Below are 20872 nucleotides of genomic sequence, written 5' to 3'. Positions count from 1 at the left end.
TGTCGATCAAATGTTTTTAGAAGAAATTATGTTTGTGTGGGAAACCAAAGAGAAAATGTATCTTAACCTTGAACCTTTTAAATGAAAAGAATTTTAGGAATGAAGGTTTCCACATCTTCAACTGATGTTGCGGATCAAATTATTCTAGAAGAAACTGTGTTGTGTGTGGAAAATTTATGAGGATTCTCCACCCACCATCAAGAACAAACAATGTTATTTTTGTAGGTAGAGCATCCCTCAAAATATCAGACATTTCCCACAACCAAAACAATTTCTTCCAAAAAAAATTGATTGAAAACATGAAAAGAATTTTTATCCATTTATTCAAAAGAAGTTACACTGCAATTTGTTTTATCCATTGATTGGTGTTGAGATAGATGAGATATAAATTACACTCCAATTTGTTTTAACAGATTTATAGTTGCTCGGATAGATGTGTATTGAAGCAAAGTCGATGCCAACAGCTTGGTGGTGGTGGATGAAATTGGTTCCTTCCTAATGTGCACAAGTATAGGGATTGGACTCTATTCTATCAGGGGTAGAAAGCCCATAAAATTCTTCCATCCGTCTGCCCACTATATGCTTGGGATCAGTCAATTTCACATATGCATCCATTTCTTCCGTCCACACCTGATTAGATCACCATATATGTACGTACATTGATCATACTCTTCTTTACACATTATTATCTACAATCGAGAACATCCATGTGTCTAGTTGCAAAGTTCATATTCATTCACATGTAATATGTCTTCCATTAGATCAGATTCACACAGGGGTTCGTTGATGAGCTCCCAAGCAAATAAAGTTGGATCATTCTTGTAAGCCACATTTCTCAATGTGTTCACCCTGTTCAATATAGCATGTTGAAATGTATGTCACTCATGACAGTTCTTAGTAGTGGGATTGTGAAACACTTTACAGTAGAAAATTATATATTACAGAGAAATGGAGCACATAAAATATTGCAAAAACACAAACACAGAAAATGCATAAAATAAGAGAGAGACACAGATATACGTGTTTCAGCCAATTTGGCTTATGTCCACAAAGAAACATCCAGTCCTTTCCTTTTATATTATCCAGCAGAATGAAGAAATACAACCTACAACTAATCCACTATAATTTCCTCTTCACTCTCACATAATCTCCACTCTCTTTCTCACTCAGAATACACATATCTACATAGTTACAATAAAATTCCCTCATATATAGTGAGGGGTTTCCTTCTAGAGAAAAAATAAATAAATAAATTAAACATAGCTTCTACCATCAAATCATCTACCTAATGAATGTCTCAAATTGACTACGAAATTACAATATATTACTGGATAATTTTACATCTATTTTTAGTTTCGAGGCGGCTCTAAAAATCATCGTCGCCCCCCCTGGTGGCAAAAAATGGGAAGTGTTGCCACCCCATTATGAACTAGGGTCCAATGTGTCTATACCTCTAAAGAAGATAATCAGGCTCCACACCCAACAATCTCCCACTTGGAGATTGATTATAGAAACTCTATCATTGCTTCATTTGTTGGACAATGACTCCACTTTGGACCTGGTTATTTATCATCTTCATCATCATACTTGAAGACAAATTGAAACTTAGCAGAATCTTAGTTTCTCAGTGGTTACAAATTTTGTTAACATATTTGTAGGATTTTGGCTAGTGTGTATCTTTTCCAGCTTCAATTTTCCATCTTACAAAACTAACTGTATGAAATGGTAATTGAGCTATCTATTTTTCCTCTTAGAATGAAATGTTGAGTTCTTTGAAATATGAATGACACTTTGGTTGTCACTATATAACCTGTCCAACTCTTGCTTCTTACCCAATTCATCCGGAAACATTTGTAACCAAATCATTTCTTTACTAGCCTTTGTAGTAGCAACATACTCTACTTCCATCGGTGAGAGTGCAACAACACTCTACAATTTTGAAACGCAACTTACAGTTGTTCCACCTATAGTAAACACATACCTTGTGGTGCTCCTCCTATTATCTCTATCACCTTCCATATCTGCATCAATATATCCATTTAGAGCAATGTTTGAAACACCAAAGCATAATACTTGAAATGTGGTACTTCTCAAATACTTAAGAATCCACTTCACTACCATCTAATTTTTCTTTTCCTGGATTTTTCATGTACCTGCTTACAACTCCCACTGCATGTGCAATATCAGGCCTTGTGCATACCATTGCATACATTAAGCTTCCAACTGTTGATGCATATGGAAATTTAGACATATAATCCATCTCTTCATGAGTCTTGGGACACATCTCCTTACTAAGTTTGAAATGGATAGCCAAAGGTGTAGTAATTGGTTTTGCATTCCGCATATTAAATCTTTTCAACATATTTTGTATGTACTCACTCTGAGACAATTTTAATTTGTGATTTTTCCTATCTCTAATTGTTCTCATACCAAGGATTTGTTTCTCAGCCCCCAAATCCTTCATTGAAAATGAATTTTCCAATGTTCCTTTGACCACATTTATTTCCTGTATGTTAGAACCTGCAACAAGAATGTCATCTACATACAATAACAATATAATATAATTTCCATCATTTTTCCTTTTGATATAAACACAATGATCAGAGTGGCATCTAATATAACGTTGTTCAGACATAAACCTGTCAAAATTTAGATACCACTGCCTTGGAGCCTATTTTAAGCCATAAAATCTCTTCTTAAACTTGCACACTAGTTTCTCCATCCCTTTGACCTCATATCCTTGTAATTGCTGCATATAAATCTCTTCCTCCAAATCCCTATGGAAAAATGTCGTCTTTACATCGAACTTCTCAAGATGCAAATCTTTTACTACTTCTTGACTTAAAATAGTTCTGATTGAAGTCATTTTAACAACAAGAGAAAATATCTCATCAAAGCTTATACCTTTTTTCTGTACAAACCCCTTCACTACAAGTTTATCTTTATACCTTTTTCTACCTCCATAATTTTCCTTCAACCTGTAAACACATTTATTCTACAATTCTTTTTTACCCACGGGCAAGCTGACTAAGTCCCAAGTCTAGTTATGTACCAAGGCATCCATCTCTTCTTTCATGGCTAGCTCCCACTTCTTCCTAGTTTCTACCTGCACTGCTTCTTCATAACATTCTGCTTCACCATAATCAGTTAACAATACATAATATAATGAAGGAGAGTATCATTCAGGAGGTGTTCTTATCCTAGTAGATCTTCTAACACCACTTTCAGGTGTTTGAGGTTCCTGTTGATGTTGTGGTTGTTATTGTTGTTCTGTCTATTTATCATTATGATTTTCAGGGACCTTTACTTTTTCTGTGATCTTATCAAGCACTGTGTATTCTCTGTTTTCTTTTTCTTGTTTATTTTCTTGCATCTCATCCTTATACCAAACATTTTCATTGAATATGACATCTCTGCTCCTAATTATTTTGTGTTTTTCATAATCATAAAAGTGATAACCAAAATAATTAACACCATATCCAATAAAGGTACATTTATTTGATTTTTCCTCAAGATTTGTTCTATTTTCGTTATTAATGTGGACAAAGGCTTCACAACCAAAAGTATTTAAAAATGAGCATTTTACCTTTTATCATGTCCATGCCTCCTTTGGAATACCACCATCCAAGGAACTTGAGGATCCTCTGTTTATTAGATAAATAATAGTATCTACAACATCTGCCCAAAACTATAAAGGTAATCCTACATGCAATCTCATACACCTTGCACGCTCTATGATTGTCCCATTCATTTTTTTGACACGCCAATTTCTTGTGGTGTTCTTGGAACTGTCTTCTCTCTATGAATTCCATGATCTCAACGATACTTATCAAACTCGTTGCTGCAATATTCACCTCCATTGTCTGATCTGGTACACTTCAACCTTTTTCCTGTGTCATTCTCAACCAAAACATTCAATTTCTTGAAAGTAGCAAATACATCATATTTAAATATAATAAATCCAAGTTTTTCTAGTCATCAATAAAAGTAACATAATAGCGAGATCCACTGAGAGATGATACATCAGTAGGTACCTATACTTTTGTATGCACAAGCTATAATTTTTCGCTCTTATTTTCTTTCCCAACTCTAAGCAATCTAACTCTCTTTCATTTTCCATAAACACAATTCTCACAAAATTCCAAATCAACATGCTTCAAACCTGACAATAAATTTCTTGAGTGAAGAATCTACATCCCCTTCTCACTCATGTGCCCGAGCCTATGATGCCACAATGATGTATCTGCTCCTGCAAAGGTTCAAGCATTAACAAAATTAGAAATACCATTGTATAAATACAATGTACCAACCTTTTCTCCTTTCTCTATTACCAGGGCTCCTTTAGTGACCTTCCAGGTTTTATCTGTAAAAGTAGTTACACAGCCTTCACCTCTCAACTACCATGTTGCGATTAGATTTTTCTTGAGATATAGAAAATGCCTTACCTCCTTCAATAGTCATTGGTTTCCATTTTGTTGTTTTATGAAAATGTTACCCATTCCAATGATTTTATAGAGTTTATCATCACCCAAATGAACCTGCCCAAAATCTCCTTGAACATAATCGTGAAAATGTTTCCTATAAGGTGTGGCATGGAATGAGGCACTTGAATCTACCACCTAGGCATCAATAATATTTTCTAAAGCAAGAATCAAAATATCTTGCAACACATCACCTCTCACATTTGCTTCATTATTGTTTTCTTGCAACGAGTCTCCTTCTTTTCCCTTTTGAGACTTACAGTCTTTCTTCAGGTGTCCTTTCTTCCTGCATTTCCAGCACACTATCCCTAATATGGACATGGATATGCCTTTCCTTGACTTACTGCGATATCCTGGGCTCTTTCCTCTTTCTATTTTTCTTTCCCTAGTCTCTGCAATCAAAGCATTACCTGATGTCTCACTGGATTTTTTTGGTCACATTTCCTCGCTAAGGATTGGACTGAAAACATGTTGATGGTGTTGGACCCAACAACATGTTAGGGGATCTCCCCGGTAAGAAGTCCCAACTAGACCTCAGACCGTTTGGTGTAGGAGTCCCAGCAGTGGGTTGTACGGTATCACCTTGACCGCGATTGCACACAGAGGCAAGTAATATGTCCCTATTGGTAGCAAGGGTGTGACATATGCAACAAGTCAAGGAAGGTGCATGAATGGTTCTAACACACGAAGGGTGAGGTGAGTGTGCCCCTTGGAAACCTATGAAAGCACAAAGTTAAGAAGGGAAAAAACGAGCAAAGATGCATCACAAACTAGAAGGAAAGTAAGCTAGCAATCCAAAGTGATGGTTAAACCAACAACACATTTCAATAAGATTCATACATACTTATACAGAATATTCCATACGTGCATGCGTAAGAAAACATATACATATGTCATTAGAGTAAACAAGTTAGCTGAAAAAAATAACAACATATGCATGAAATGTGTTGGCTCTATTATATTAAGAAGTGAAAGTTCCAATAATACAATACAACCATGACCAACCACAAGTTCTGATAATGAAACATTACAGTCATTGTCGCCTGCTCCTCTAAAGAGATATAGTAGCTCTGTACATTGGCAAAGCCAAGGCTCATTACAATACTCTCCAAGCTTTCTCTAAGATACTCCTATCGGAAGTTTGGGTGACCAAAAGCATATACAATGTGTTATGAGGGACTATATATAGAAAAGGGTGGGGTAACCCTTGACATTCCCCTTTATGACTGTTTATCTACCCTCATGACTCTTTTACTACTCTATGACTATTACATTCAACTATCGACACTTGAACTTCCACTTGACAAGATGTTACATACAATCTTCTCATGTACTTATGTGAAACAAAATAGGCTTGAGCAAGCCATGAAAGACATCACTAAGACTTGGATCATTGTGCGAAGACCAACTCTTCGAAATCCTCTTGATGATTGATGGTGGCAAACTGATACCAAGCATGGTCGTATGTGATGGTGTATGTGCACTCAATGGTGACATCCTATTAAAAGGAAACTCTTGCCTCTATTGCATCTGCGTACACTGATATGGCTCCTTTGTCCAACCCATCTAATAACATGTGCATCGTCATCTTGAGTGCACCTAGACCAGCAACATACTGATGCATAGTGTCTGTGTTGATCTCCAAGTATGTGATGGTGACCATCTGCATCAAATTATCAAAATACATGTTCAGGTTGAGTCGGAATTGCCTCTTGTCTTCGCCTCGGTGAGTGTGCATAGTGGGTGGGATCGCATGCGTGCGTACAATGACATCCATGCTCCTAAACACCTTTGCATGTGATAGAAAACACTTATCACCCTGTCTGCTCCATTCCAACTGCTCTATGGGTCTATAACCTATATGGGCATAGTTTCATCAGTGTGTGGATGTTGCACCTACTGTTGTAACGGTTCGTGCTGCAACTCCTCTTGTTTATGCAGTTCCTCTTCTTCTGTGAGTTTCTGCTTCAGCACCTACAACTTCTTCTTTGTTTGCCTCTCTGCCTTCACCGCATCCTCTTGTCATGTTGTCGCCTCAAAGTCTCAGTTTCCAAAGTTGATTTCATCACATGTGGATCTGCTTGATTTTGCAACGTTGTTCTACCTCTATGCTATCAAAAACCCTCCTCTTGCATTTTTTGCATGCATGTGTACTACCTTTTGTTGTTGTTGATGGTGCTTCTGGCTATGATTTTGCTGCCATTTAATCTTTATATCCTTATCCATGAACAACTTGATGTCTTCATAGATAGGCAAGTTCATAGACACTTGATCGGTTGCATCTCAAGTTGTGCTATGAACGGTGTCTTCGACTCTGCTCTCTTGGAATCCATTGTACATGTGCTGCTGAGAGGAAGATGAACACCTATGACACCTGGAGACATAGAAACAATCATGACAAGAAATTTGTTAGTCTAAAACCAAAACAAACTGAAGGACTAACATGCAACATATCTATGTGATTGTCCGTGAAGATTGCGCAATTTTCACCTCAAGGCTGGGAGACTGACTGCCAAAACTACAAAAAGCATAGTCCGAGATGTCGAGAGGTTGAATGACTACTAGATCTGAACAATGCATAGTCCAGTCTGGCCTGTTGAGGACTAAAACTACACAATGCACAATTTCAGTCAGTGGTGACATGCAAACCAGAAAATTGCATTATGCAGTTTCTGGGACCAGCAAGGCACTCCCTCCCAGAATTGTGCAATGCAAGCCTGGAGATCAGTGATGGGCCAGACTTTCACAAAATTTTTAAGGAAGAGCCTTCACTTCTAGAAATCTGCAATGCTAGCCGGGCAAGGCAAGGTCCAAGCCAAGGCAGCCCAGACCGCTGACGGGTGACTGAAAACATGAAAAGTTTGAATGCATGGTGAGATTGAGTGTAAACAAGAGTGAAATATCATGAAGGAAAATAGAAAGTGTAGGATTCAAAAAACAGGAAAACATGCATGTGTATGAAATGAGTCAGCACAACGGTGACCGTCGGTGCAAAAACAGTGAGATTTGAACAAAAACTAAAATGATGCTTCTACAAGATAATAGACATTAAATCAATAGCAAGTGCTCATTGAAACCAAGCAGAGAACACTCACACAAAGAGAAACATGAAAAACGACATAAACACAGTGCAAGACATGAAAGGAAAACTTACCCTGAAACAACTAAGCTGAAAGTGTCGAGGACTCCTAGATACGATGTGGGATGCTAGATATGTAAGATCAATGTGAGGAATGAGCTCTGGAGCATCCAATTCATAAGTTTTGATAAGATTAAGGTTATGACGCGCATGCCACAAATCTAGGAAAAAGCGACACTTGGCGAGAGGTTTCTCAAATGAGCTTTGCATGTAACCTCCAGCTGCTAAGTATAGATCCCTAGATCTAGGGATGCCTTTTGCATGCTGCCTTTTGCTATTTCGAGAAGAGCATCCCATGCAAGAAAATCAATATAACTCAGTCCCAGAGGGGACCAGTCAACCTAAAGGCACATGCAGTAGTCTGCAAGCCTGGGAGAGGAATTTGTGCAGTTTCTGGGCTAAGAAGAGATGGTTGTCCCAAAGTGATTGTGAAATTTCTAGGAGGAACAGGTGATTGTCTCCCAGAATTTCTCAATTCCTGGGTTGAGCAGCTGTCCTGGGATGAATTGCGTAATTTTTCAAAGGAAGCTTGGCAAGAAGCATTGCCAAATTCTTGAGCTCAGTAGGTTGATCAGCTGATTCACACAATTTTTGGAGGGAATGTTGGTTCCCCTCCAAACCTGTGCAATTTTCTGAGGGAGCTACTCAACTAGCAACTATCTCAAGTTTGGAGTTGGCGACTTGTGAGGGGAGTGAAGCAAATTAACATGCATAGGCTAGAAAGCTGCTAAAAAACTAATGAAGCCTATGTACTTGATAGTGTAAGACATGCTACTATGATGGTTGGTAGGGAGGCTCCAAAATGAAGCTAAGGAAAAATTTTGGAGGGTAGTTGTAGTCACTACAACACTTGGCGACACACTGGTAGAACTCCAGCTCTATGAATGGACCTTGTTCGTGAAAAGAAAGTCTAACATTTCTGGAAGTATTTTTCAGTTCTCTATTTTTCCTAGTTTCCACATTCGCTTTATTGTAAGATGTAGCATCTTCCAGGCTCTTGGATGGTCGAAACACATTCCAAGCCAAGCCAGCACTGTAATTGTTTTAATTGGGGATGAGGGGTATATTGGTACATAAGCTTTATGGTTGTCAGAGTTTTAGTTTCATCTTTGGTGTTGCTCTGCTGCCAACAGGCCTGGACATTACCCCGATGGAGTCATGCAGGAACACAAGCATCATTGCCCTGTTAGTGAGATTGGTCAGTACTCTGATAGAGTTACTTGCATCACCTCTCTGCACAGGAAGCCTTTCTCTTCTTTCACCTTATTCATTTTTCATTTTTTTGATTTTTCACACTTCATTTTTTCATTTTTCATTTTCGTAACTATGCATAGCACTTATTCATCTCAAAGGCAAAAGAGGGATACTGACTTATTCAGAGCAGAAGAGGTTGTTCCTTCAGAGAAGTAGTTTATATATACCTATGTCATTCCTTTTAAGGGTTTCCCCCTCACCTTAATCTACTTGACTGAGCTGACAAGGATTAACCCAAAAACAACTGACTAGAGTAGGTGACACTAGTTAGTGTGCAAGCATTATGTTTTCACCAAGGTTCACCTCGAACAATACATATTTTACATTGGTGTATCATGGACTGAAGATAACAAGTTCTTCACATGGAGGAAGGACAACAAATAACCAAGTATTGATAACTGCACAAGTCCTCTTGTACTTTTCCTTGCTTGATTCAAGAGTCGCACACGATCCATGAGAAACTAACCTATGAACGCAAACAAGCAAACAAACTAGAAAAAAATTAAAAAGTAGAAGTAAATGCATAATAAAATCGAGTAAGCACACAAGAAAGAAAAAAACAAACATGCAAAGTGAGTAAGAAAACATGCATGCAAGCAAGAAAACCAAAAGAAAACACTATCCTACTCCTAAGCTAATGGTGCATGGATCTACTCACGTGAATTAATACTTCCAATGCAACCATCAACGCATTGGTCAACCCATGTTGGTGAAGGCATGGTTTATGAACAAGACAGTTGTGTGAACCAACAAAAAAGAAAGATATAACAATGAAGACAAACACACTCCGAGTTTAAAAGCATCCACAGAACACAAGTGAGTGAAAGCGCATGACATGCACTCTATGGACTTGCCATGGTGCTTTGCTACAATCTGTGCAGATGTTAAGTGTATGCATTCTCTTAACTGTGACATGCAAGAAAACATGAGAAAGGTAGACCACTTACGTTGCACAAGTGTGCTTGTTGTGTAAGATTCCTCCAATGCATGAGCAATGGGATCATGTAGTTTGAGTGGAGGAAGCATAATCTATGCGTGATATTGATCTTCATTGGATATAGATGAGTGATGAGGAGCCTCAGGTGTTTCAACAATTTATTGATTGGAAGTGAAACCAACCTTAGGACAACTTGGGCTTGACATAATCATTAGCTCGGGTTGAAGTGCCTTGACAATCCGCGGGGTTTCGATTTCATTGACAGATATATCAATGTAGACCCATGTCTTAGAGAGATTAACAATAGTTTAATCAATATCATGATCGGATGAAGAAGTATAGAGATCACAACAACCAAGATCAGAAAATTCAGGATGTTTGTCGGCATCCTCATGATTTGATGAATCACATAGAGGGGTAGATGAGAGGCAAGGATGTTCACCATATGCGTTTCTAGAAAAAGTAGACAAAAAATCAAGTGGATTTTCAATGAATGACTAGTCCTCTCCATTGTCGGATGATGGGCTGACACACGGTGTGTCTTGCAAATGATCAAAAATAGGTGCATCTGTGGACGAAGATACACATGAAAAATCAGGGATGGAAGGATCATCAAGGATGTCACAGTAGAATAGAGGAGGCTTGGCTGGAAGGGAGGCATCATTTGCCAAGGTTTAATGCTCAAGCTGTAAGTCACACTCTTCATGAATGACAACGAAGGTTGGTTGTGCAACACCAACTCCGTTGATACCTTGATCCTCATTCACAACAAGTGTAGAGTCTGGAATGGAAGAACACAAGACATTGTCATCTGGAGAATCATCAGAATACAAAGACAGAGGTTGAGGTATGAAATACATATGATAACCCATGGGATTCGCAACCCAATCTGCATGAAAATTGAAAGAAATGATGTTGGGAGGATGTGACGTTTAAACGGATGTGTGTGCCTATTCTCCCACATCACTCTATGGTGGTGGAACCATTTGATGAGTGGATGGCGAACAATCACTTGTGACAGTGACCATGTCCATCTATGATTGCGAAAATCCAACATCGAAGTATGCTAAGCGAGGCTTGGACATAAAATTTCTTTTAGGATTAACAGATTTGGTAAGACAATACGTAAATCTGTCCATGAGATATTGGAATTTAATTTGATTTTTCGGAGCTTGAAACTGCAACACATGGAAGTGGTCCCAAAATTCCATAGGCGATTGATGTGGGGTCTTTCGTTCTTGTAACAATTTTTATTCAAGAGGTTCTAGATCAAAATGATGGAAAGTAAATTCAATGAGATCACATAACTACTCAAGTTAGTGTATGCTGCTAGGAGGAAGACTCCAGAACCACCGTAGTGGGGATTCGTGAAGTGTGTATGCAAGCATCATGCTAGCCTCTTCTGCATAGAACTCATCTACAAGGAATGCATAGAAGTCTTTGAAGTACTCAGGCTAGGTTACTTCACCTTCACCATCATACATGAATTTGACCAAGAGATCAGCAAACACCCTTGTGATGTCGAGAGGTTCGGCATACGAAAAACATCATGGAGGGGTGAGTGTGACAATATCCATGATAGATGTGCAAACGTTCAAAATTGGATGAGAGGACACAACTGGTCATCTGGCCCTCCTTATAGCACTAGAAATGTTGATGGTGCTAGACCCACCAACATGTCAAGGGATTTCCCAGTAAGAAGTCCCAACTAGACCTCAGACCGTTTGGTGTAGGAGTCACAACAATGGGTCGTCCAGTATCGCCTTGACCGTGATTGCACACAGAGGAAAGTAAGATGTCCTTGTTGGTAGCAAGGGTGTGACATATGCAGCAAGTCAAGGAAGGTGCATGAATGGTTCTAACACACGGAGGGTGAGGTGAGTACACCCCTTGGAAACCTATGAAAGCAAGGAGTTAAGAAGGGAAAACACGAGCAAAGATGCATCACAAACGGGAGCAATGTAAGCTAGAAATCCAAAGTGATGGTTAAACAAACAACAAATTTTAATGAGATTAATACATACTTATACAGAAGAGTCCATACGTGCATGCAGAAGTAAATATATATATATATATATATATATATATATATATATATATATATATATAGATATATATCATTAGAGTAAACAAGTTAGCCGAAATACAATAACAACTTATGCATGAAATGTGTTGGCTCTATTATATTAAGAAGTGAAAGTTCCAATCATACAATACAACCATGACCAACCACTAGTTCCGACAGTGGAACGTTACAGTCACTATCACCTGCTCCTCCAAAGAGATATACTAGGTCTGCACATTGGAGAAGCCAAGGCTTGTTACAATACTCTCCAAGCTTTCTCTAAGATACTCCTATTGGAAGCTTGGCTAACCAAAATCCTATACAATGAGTTATGAGGGACTATATTTAGCAAAGGGTGGGGTGACCCTTGACATTCCCCTTTGTGACTGTTCAGCTACCCTCATGAATCTTCAACTACTCTATGACTGTTACATTCAACTATTGACACTTGAACTTCCATTTCACAAGATGTTGCACACACTATGCACATGTACCCATCTGAGACAAAATAGGCTTGAGAAAGCCATGAAAGACATCACTAAGACTTGGACAGTTGTGTGAAGACCAACTCTTCGACATCCTCGTGATGATCGAAGTGGTGAAATGATGCCAAGCTTGGTCATCCATTATGGTGTTCGTGCTCTCAATGGTGACATCCCGCTGAAAGAAAACTCTTGCATCTATTGCATCTGGGTACACTGATATGGCTCCTATGTCCAATTCATTTGATAACATGTGCATCATCGCCTTGAGTGAAGATGGAGAAGAAAAATACTGATGCATAATGTCTGTGTTGATCTCCATGTGTGTGTTGGTGACCATGCGCATCAAATTATTGAAATACATGTTCGGCTTCCATCGTACTTGCTTCTTGTCTTCGCCTCAGTGAGTGTGTCAAGTGTGTGGGATCACATGCATTCGCACAATTACATCCATGCTCCTAAACACCTTTGCATGCGATGGAAAACACTCCTCACCCTGTCTACTCCAAGTCAGCTATTGTATGCATCCATAACCTATATGGGCACATTTTCATCGGCCTGTGGATGTTGCACCTCCTGCTGTACCTATTTCTGTTGCAACCCCTTCTCTTGTCTATGTAGCTCATGTATTTCCTTGAGTTGCTACTTCAGCACCTACAACTCCTTCTCTATTTTTCTCTCTTCGATCACATGATCCTCTTGTCACACTGTCGCCTCATAGCCTTAGTCTCCAAAGTTGCTTTCATCACAGGTGGATCTCCTTGAGCTTGCAACTTTGTTCCACCTCTCCACTATCAACAACCCTCCTCTTGCATTTGTCGCATGCAGGTGTGTTACATGTTGTTGTTGTTGATGGTACTGTTAGCTATGATGTTGCTGCCATTTCATCTTGATATCCTTGTCCATGAACAACTTGATGTCTTCATAGATAGGCAAGTTCATAAACACTTGATCGACTGCATCCCCAGTTGTGCTTTGAACGGTGTCTTCGACTCTAATCTCTTGGAAGCCATTGTACCTATGTTTCTTAGAGGCAGATGAACGCCTGTGATACCTGGAGACCTAGAAACACTCATGACAAGCAATCTGTCATTCCAAAACCAAAACAAACTACAGGACTAACATGTAACATACCTATGTGACTGTCCATGGAGATTACACAATTTTCACTAGGAGGCTGGGAGACTAACTGCCAAAACTGCGCAAGGCATAGTCTAGGCTATCGGGAGGCTGACTGATTGCTATAACTACATAATGCATAGTCCAGCCTGGCTTATTGAGGACTGAAACTACAAAAGTGCAATTTTAGCCAGCAGTGACATGCAAACTAGAAAATTGCATTCTCTAGTTTCTAGGGCTAGCAAGGCACTAACTCCAAAAATTGTGCAATGTAAGCCTGGAGGTCAATCATGGGCCAGACTTGTGCAATTTTTGGAGGGAAGGTAGAGCCTTCACTTCTAGAAATATGCAATGTTAGCTGGGAAAGGCAAGGTCTAGGCCAAGGCACCCCAGACACGCCAACGGATGACTGAAAACATGAGAAGTCTGAATGCATGGTGAGATTGAGTGCATGTTATGAAACCAGCTCACAAAAGGATATAAAATATGGATCAATGACTTCAAAATCAACCTCTTCTATGGGGAAACCTCCTTTACATTACACAAATGAGAAATTCTTGGATGATACAAATGACAAAACCTCCTTTATATATATAGGACTCTAAGGGGTTACAATATAATCAAATCTGACATAACAATAATAATATAAGGGCACAACAAGAATAATAGTGGGCTTCTATGGGGCACAATAATAACAATATAGGGACAATAGGTCCACAACAACAATAATAATAAGGGCTAAAATGACAATAGTAATGGGGGAATCACTAGTATTATAGGGACCTAACATGCCCCTCTCCTTCAAAAAAGTGTTGTCCTCAATGCTTGAGTAGTTATGGATTCTTCAGTATAAAATTCTCATCCTCCAATGTGGAATCTTCAGTGGGTAAGTTCTTCCACTTGGCAAGATACTCCGAAATTGATCGATTTCGTAGCTATCGAGTTCTTGTTTCTATGACCGCTTCAAGTTCCAATATGATTTTTCCTTCTTCTTCAAGTTATGGCAATATTGTTTGAACTGGGAGCTTGTCACTAATATCCTTCTTTAAGATTGAAACATGGAAAACTAGGTGCATTCGAGAAGCTGCAGGAAGCTCCAATTTGTATGACATAGTACCAATCTTTTGCAACACCTTCTTTCACTCTGTACAAGCTCAATATTGAATCTGTTTTATCTTTGGAACTACAGATCTACAAGGTCTAAAATTGATTGTTGCGGTAGCTCACTGAGTCCTCCTTTCAATTCCACCAGTGTGATCAAAATTGCATTCTCCAAGAAAGAGTTATGCCCAATATACCAATATGACATGATTATATAATTTTTCATTAGATCGAACTTGTACAATGTGCCACGTGTCACTTTTTCGACTTTCGGATCTAAAAACGAGACATGGAAAACTATAGTCCATTCTCTTTCTGTAAATTCTTACGAAATTTTAATCTGATGCTCAGAGAGAACGTTATCACGATTTTACCAAGGTCACCTATTTGGAATATAATTCGAGAGTCTACAAAAACCCTAACTTCCTGAGATCATAACTCTGAAAATATAGTGAGACAAGATATGAAATTCAGACCCGAGGTTCAAAATGAATTCGGGTTAAATGTGTTTTGTTTTAGGTTATGAAACTTCATAGAGAAAATTTTGTAGTGAAAATGCCACGATGACCTGTTTGGAGTAATGAAACCCTAGAATCCAAAGCTTTGATGCCAAATTCTTGAGCTCAGTATGTTGATTAGCTGATTCGCACAATTTTTGGAGGGAATGTTGGATCCCCTCCAAAATTGTGCAATTTTCTAAGGGAGCTACTCAGCTAGCAACTATCCCAAGTCTGGAGTTGGCGGCTTGTGAGGGGAGTGAAGCAAATTAACATGCACAGGCTAGAAAGTTGTTGAAAAACTAATGAAGCCTATGTACTTGATAGTGCAAGACATGCTGCTAGGATGGTTGGTAGGGAGGCTCCAAAATGAAGTTAAGGAAAAATTTTGGAGGGTGGTATTAGTCACTACAACACTTGGCGACACACTGGTAGAACTACAGCTCTATGAATGGACCTTGTTCGTGAAAGGCAAGTCTAACATCTCTGGAAGTATTTTTCAGTTCTCTATTCGTCCTAGCTTCCACACTCGCTTGATTGTAAGATATAGCATCTTCCAGGCTCTTGGTCGGTTGAAACACATTCCAAGCCAAGCCAACACTGTAATTGTTTCAATTGGGGATGAGGAGTATATTGGTACACAAGCTTTATGGTTGTTAGAGTTTTAGTTTCATCTCTAGTGTTGCTCTGTTGCCAACAGGCCTGGACATTACCCCGACGGAGTCACGTAGGAACACAAGCATTGCTCTGTTGTCAGTGAGCCTAATCAGTACCCCGACAGAGTTACTAGCATCACCTCTCTGCACAGGAAGCCTTTCTCTTCTTTCACCTTATTCATTTTTCATTTTTTTTCATTCTTCACAATTTCATTTTTTCATTTTTCATTTTCGTAACTATGCATAGCACTTATTCATCTGAAAGGCAGAAGAGGGATCCTGACTTATTCAGAGCAGAAGATGTTGTTCCTTCAGAGAAGTAGTTTATATATACCTATGCCATTCCCTTTAAGGGTTTCCCCTCACCTTAATCTACTTGACTAAGCTGACAAGGATTAACCCAAAAACAACTGACTAGAGTAGGTGACACTAGTTAGTGTGCAAGCATTGTGTTTTCACCAAGGTTCACTTCGAACAATATGTATTTTCCATTGGTGTATCATGGACTGAAGATAGCAAGTTCTTCACACAAAGGAAGGACGACAGATAACCAAGTATTGATAACTGCACAAGTCCTCTTGTACTTTTCCTTGCTTGATTCACGAGTCACACATGGTCAGTGCGAAACTAACCTATGAATGCAAACAAACAAACAAACTAGAAAAAAAAGTAAAAAGAAAAAGTAAATGCATAAGCAAATCGAGTAAGCAAACAAGAAAGAAAAAAACAAACATGCAAAGTGAGTAAGAAAACATGCACGCAAGCAAACAAACCAAACGAAAACACTATCCTACACCTAAGCTAATGGTGCATGGATCTACTCACGTGAAGTGATACTTCCAATGCAACCACCGGTGCATTGGTCAACCCATGTTGGTTAAGGCATGGTTTATGAACAAGACAGTTGTGTGAACCAGCAAAAAAGAAAGATATAACAATGAAGACAAACACACTATGAGTATAAAAGCATCCACAGAACATAAGTGAGTGAAAGCGCATGACATGCACTCTATGGACTTTCCATGGTGCTTTTCTACAGTCTGTGCAAATGTTAAGTGTGTGCATTCTCTTAACTGTGACATGCAAGAAAAGATGAGAAAGGTGGACCACATACATTGCACAAGTGTGCTTGTTATGTAAGACTCCTCCAATGCATGAGCAATGGGATCATGTAGTTTGAGTGGAGGAAGCATAATCTGTGCATGAGATTGATCTTCATTGGATATAGATGAGTGATGAGGAGCCTCGGGTGTTTCAACAATTACTTGATTGGAAGTGAAACCAACCTTAGGACAACTTGGGCTTGATATAACCATCAACTCGGGCTGAAGTGCCTCGATAGTCCGTGGGGTTTCGACTTCATCGATGGATATATCAATGTAGACCAGTGTCTTAGATATATTAACAATATTTGAATCAATATCATGATCGGATGAAGAAGTATAGAGATCACGACAACCAAGATCAGAAAATTCAGGATGTTTGTCAGCATCCTCATGATTTGATGAATCACACAAAGGGGTAGATGAGAGGCAAGGATGTTCACCATATGCATTTCTAGAAAAAGCAGACAAAATATCAAGTGGATTTTCAATGAATGACTAGTCCTCTCCATTGTCAGATGATGGGCTGACACACGGTGTGTCCTGCAAATGATAAAAAATAGCTGCATCTGTGGACGAAGATACACATGAAAAATCAGGGATGGTAGGATCATCAAGGATGTTAGGGTATAACATAGGAGGCTTGGTGGGAAGGGAGGCATCATTTGCCAAGGTTTAATGCTCAAGCTCTGAGTCACACTCTTCATGAATGGCAACGTAGGTTGGTTGTGCAACACCAACTCCGTTGATAGCTTGATCCTCATTCACAACAAGTGTAGAGTCTGGAATGGAAGAACACAAGATAGTGTCATCTGGAGAATCATCAGAATACGAAGACGGAGGTTGAGGTATGAAATACATATGATAACCCATGGGATTTGCAACCCAATCTGTGAGAAAATTGGAAGAAATGATGTTGGGAGGATGTGACATTTGAACGAATGTGTGTGCCTGTTCTCCCACATCACTTTACGGTGGTTGAGCCATTTGATGAGGGGATGGTGAACAGTCAGTTGTGACAATGACCATGTCCATCTGTGATTGCGCAAATCCATCACCGCAGTATGTTAAGTGGGGCTTGGACATAAACTTTCTTTTAGGATTAACAGATTTGGTAAGACAATACATAAATCTGTCCATGAGATATTGGAATTTCATTTGATTTTTTGGAGCTTGAAACTGCAACACACGGAAGTGGTCCCAAAATTCCATAGGCAATTCATGTGGGGTCTTCCGTTGTTGTAACATTTTTTGTTCAAGAGGTTCTGGATCAGAATGATGGAAAGTAGATTCAATGAGATCACATAACTGCTCAAGTGAGTGCACACTCCCAAGAGGAAGACTCCAGCACCACCATAGTGGGGATTCGTGAAGTGTGCATGCAAGCATCACGCTAGCCTCTTCTGCATAGAACTCATCTACAAGGAACGCATAGAAGTCTCCTAAGTACTCAGGCCAGGTTACTTCACCTTCACCATCATATGTGAATTTGACCAAGAGATCAGCAAACACTCTTGTGATGTCGAGAGGTTCAGCATACAAAAAACATCGTGGAGGGGTGAGTGTGACAATATCCATGATAGATGTGCAAAGGTACAAAATTGAATGAGAGGACACAACTGGTCATCTGGCCCTCCTTATAGCGCTATAAATATTGATGGTGTTGGACCTGCCAACATGTCAGGGGATCTCCCCAGTAAGAAGTCCCAACTAGACCACAGATCGTTTGGTGTAGGAGTCCCAACAATGGGTCGTACAGTATCGCCTTGACTGTGATTGCACACAGAGGCAAGTAAGATTTCCTTGTTGGTAGCAAGGGTGTGACATATGCAGCAAGTCAAGGAAGGTGCATGAATGGTTCTAACACACGGAGGGTGAGGTGAGTATGCCCCTTGGAAACCTATGAAAGAAAGGAGTTAAGAAGGGAAAACACGAGAAAAGATGCATCACAAACTACAAGCAATGTAAGCTAGAAATCCAAAGTGACGGTTAAACAAACAACACATTTTAATGAGATTCATACATGCTTATACAAAAGATTCCATACGTGCATGCGTAAGAAAACAAATATATATATCATTAGAGTAAACAATTTATCTGAAATACAATAAAAACTTATGCATGAAATATGTTGGCTCTATTATATTAAGAAGTGAAAGTTCCAATCATACAATACAACCATGACCAACCACTAGTTCCGATAGTGGAACGTTACAGTCACTATCACCTACTCCTCCAAAGAGATATACTAGGTCTACACATTAGAGAAGCCAAGGCTTGTTACAGTACTCTCCAAGCTTTCTCTAAGATACTCCTATCTGAAGCTTGGCTAACCAAAAGCCTATACAATGAGTTATGAGGGACTATATTTAGCAAAGTGTGGGGTGATCGTTGACATTCCCCTTTGTGACTGTTCATCTACCCTCATGACTCTTCAACTACTCTATGACTGTCACATTCAACTATTGATACTTGAACTTCCATTTCACAAGATGTTACATACACTATGCACATGTACACATGTGAGACACACTAAGACTTGGACAGTTGTGTGAACACCAACTCTTTGACATCCTCATGATGATCGACGGTGGTGAAATGATGCCAAGCTTGGTCATCCATTATGGTGTTCGTGCTCTCAATGGTGACATACTACTGAAAGCGAACTCTTGCCTCCATTGCATCTGGGTACACTGATATGGATCCTATGCCCAATTCATCTGATAACATGTGCATCATCACCTTGAGTGAAGATGGAGAAGAAAAATACTGATGCATAATGTGTGTGTTGATCTCCATGTGTGTGTTGGTGACCATGCGCTTCAAATTATTGAAATACATGTTCGGCTTCCGTCAGACTTGCTTCTTGTCTTCGCCTCAGTGAGTGTGTCAAGTGTGTGGGATTACATGCATCCGCACAATTACATCCATGCTCTTAAACACCTTTGCAATTGATGGACAACACTCCTCACCCTATCTGTTCCATGTCATCTATTGTATGCATCCATAACCTCTATGGGCACATTTTCATCGGTCTGTGAATGTTGTGCCTCTTGATGTACCTGTTCCTGCTGCAAATCCTTCTCTTGTCTATGTAGCTCATGTATTTCCTTGAGTTGCTACTTCAGCACCTGCAACTCCTTCTCTGTTTCTCTCTCTTCCTTCATGCGATCCTCTTGTCGCGTCATCGCCTCATAGCCTTAGTCTCCAAAGTTGCTTTCATCACAGGTGGATCTCCTTGAGCTTGCAACTTTGCTCTGCCTCTGTGCTGTCAACAACCCTCCTCTTGCTTTTGTCGCATGCAGGTGTGTTGCATGTTGTTGTTGTTGATTGTGCTACTAGCTATGATGATGCTGCCATTTCATCTTGATATCCTTGTCCATGAACAACTTGTTGTCTTCATAGATAGGCAAGTTCATAGACACTTGATCGACTGCATCCCCAGTTGTGCTCTAAAGGTGTCTTTGACTCTGCTCTCTTAGAAGCCATTGTACCTGTGTTGCTCAGAGGTAGATGAACACCTAGGATAGCTGGAGACCTAGAAACACTCATGACAAGCAACCTCTTCTATGGGGAAATCTCCTTTACATTACACAAATGAGAAATTCTTGGATGATACAAATGAAAATGCCTCCTTTATATATATAGGACTCTAAGGGGTCACAATATAATCAAATCTAACATAACAATAATAATATAAGGGCACAACAAGAATAATAGTGGGCTTCTATGGGGCACAATAATAACAATATGGGGACAATAGGTCCACAAGAATAATAATAATAAGGGCTAAAATGATAATAGTAATGGGGGAATCACTAGTATTATAGGGACCTAACATGCCCTTCTCCTTCAAAAAAGTGTTTTCCTCAATTCTTGAGTAGTTATGGATTCTTCAGTATAAAATTCTCATCCTCTAATTTGGAATCTTCAGTGGGTAAGTTCTTCCACTTGACAAGATACACCAAAACTGATCAATTTTGTAGTTTTCAATTTCTTGTTTCTGTGACTGCTTTAGGTTCCAATATGATTTTTCCT

General features: G+C 39.3%; 1 pseudogene; it reads right to left on the bottom strand.

Moving 5' to 3' along the window:
• Positions 1-351: 351 nt before the first annotated feature.
• Positions 352-20872, bottom strand: part of LOC149266239 (mannan endo-1,4-beta-mannosidase 6-like) — a 28015-nt pseudogene continuing 7494 nt past the window's right edge.

The sequence above is a fragment of the Pinus tabuliformis genome, chromosome 6 (assembly GCF_031772625.1).
Source record: "Pinus tabuliformis cultivar Carrire ecotype Pingquan chromosome 6, CPIR1, whole genome shotgun sequence".
Lineage (NCBI taxonomy): Eukaryota > Viridiplantae > Streptophyta > Pinopsida > Pinales > Pinaceae > Pinus > Pinus tabuliformis.
This window is presented reverse-complemented; position numbering and strand designations above follow the sequence as displayed.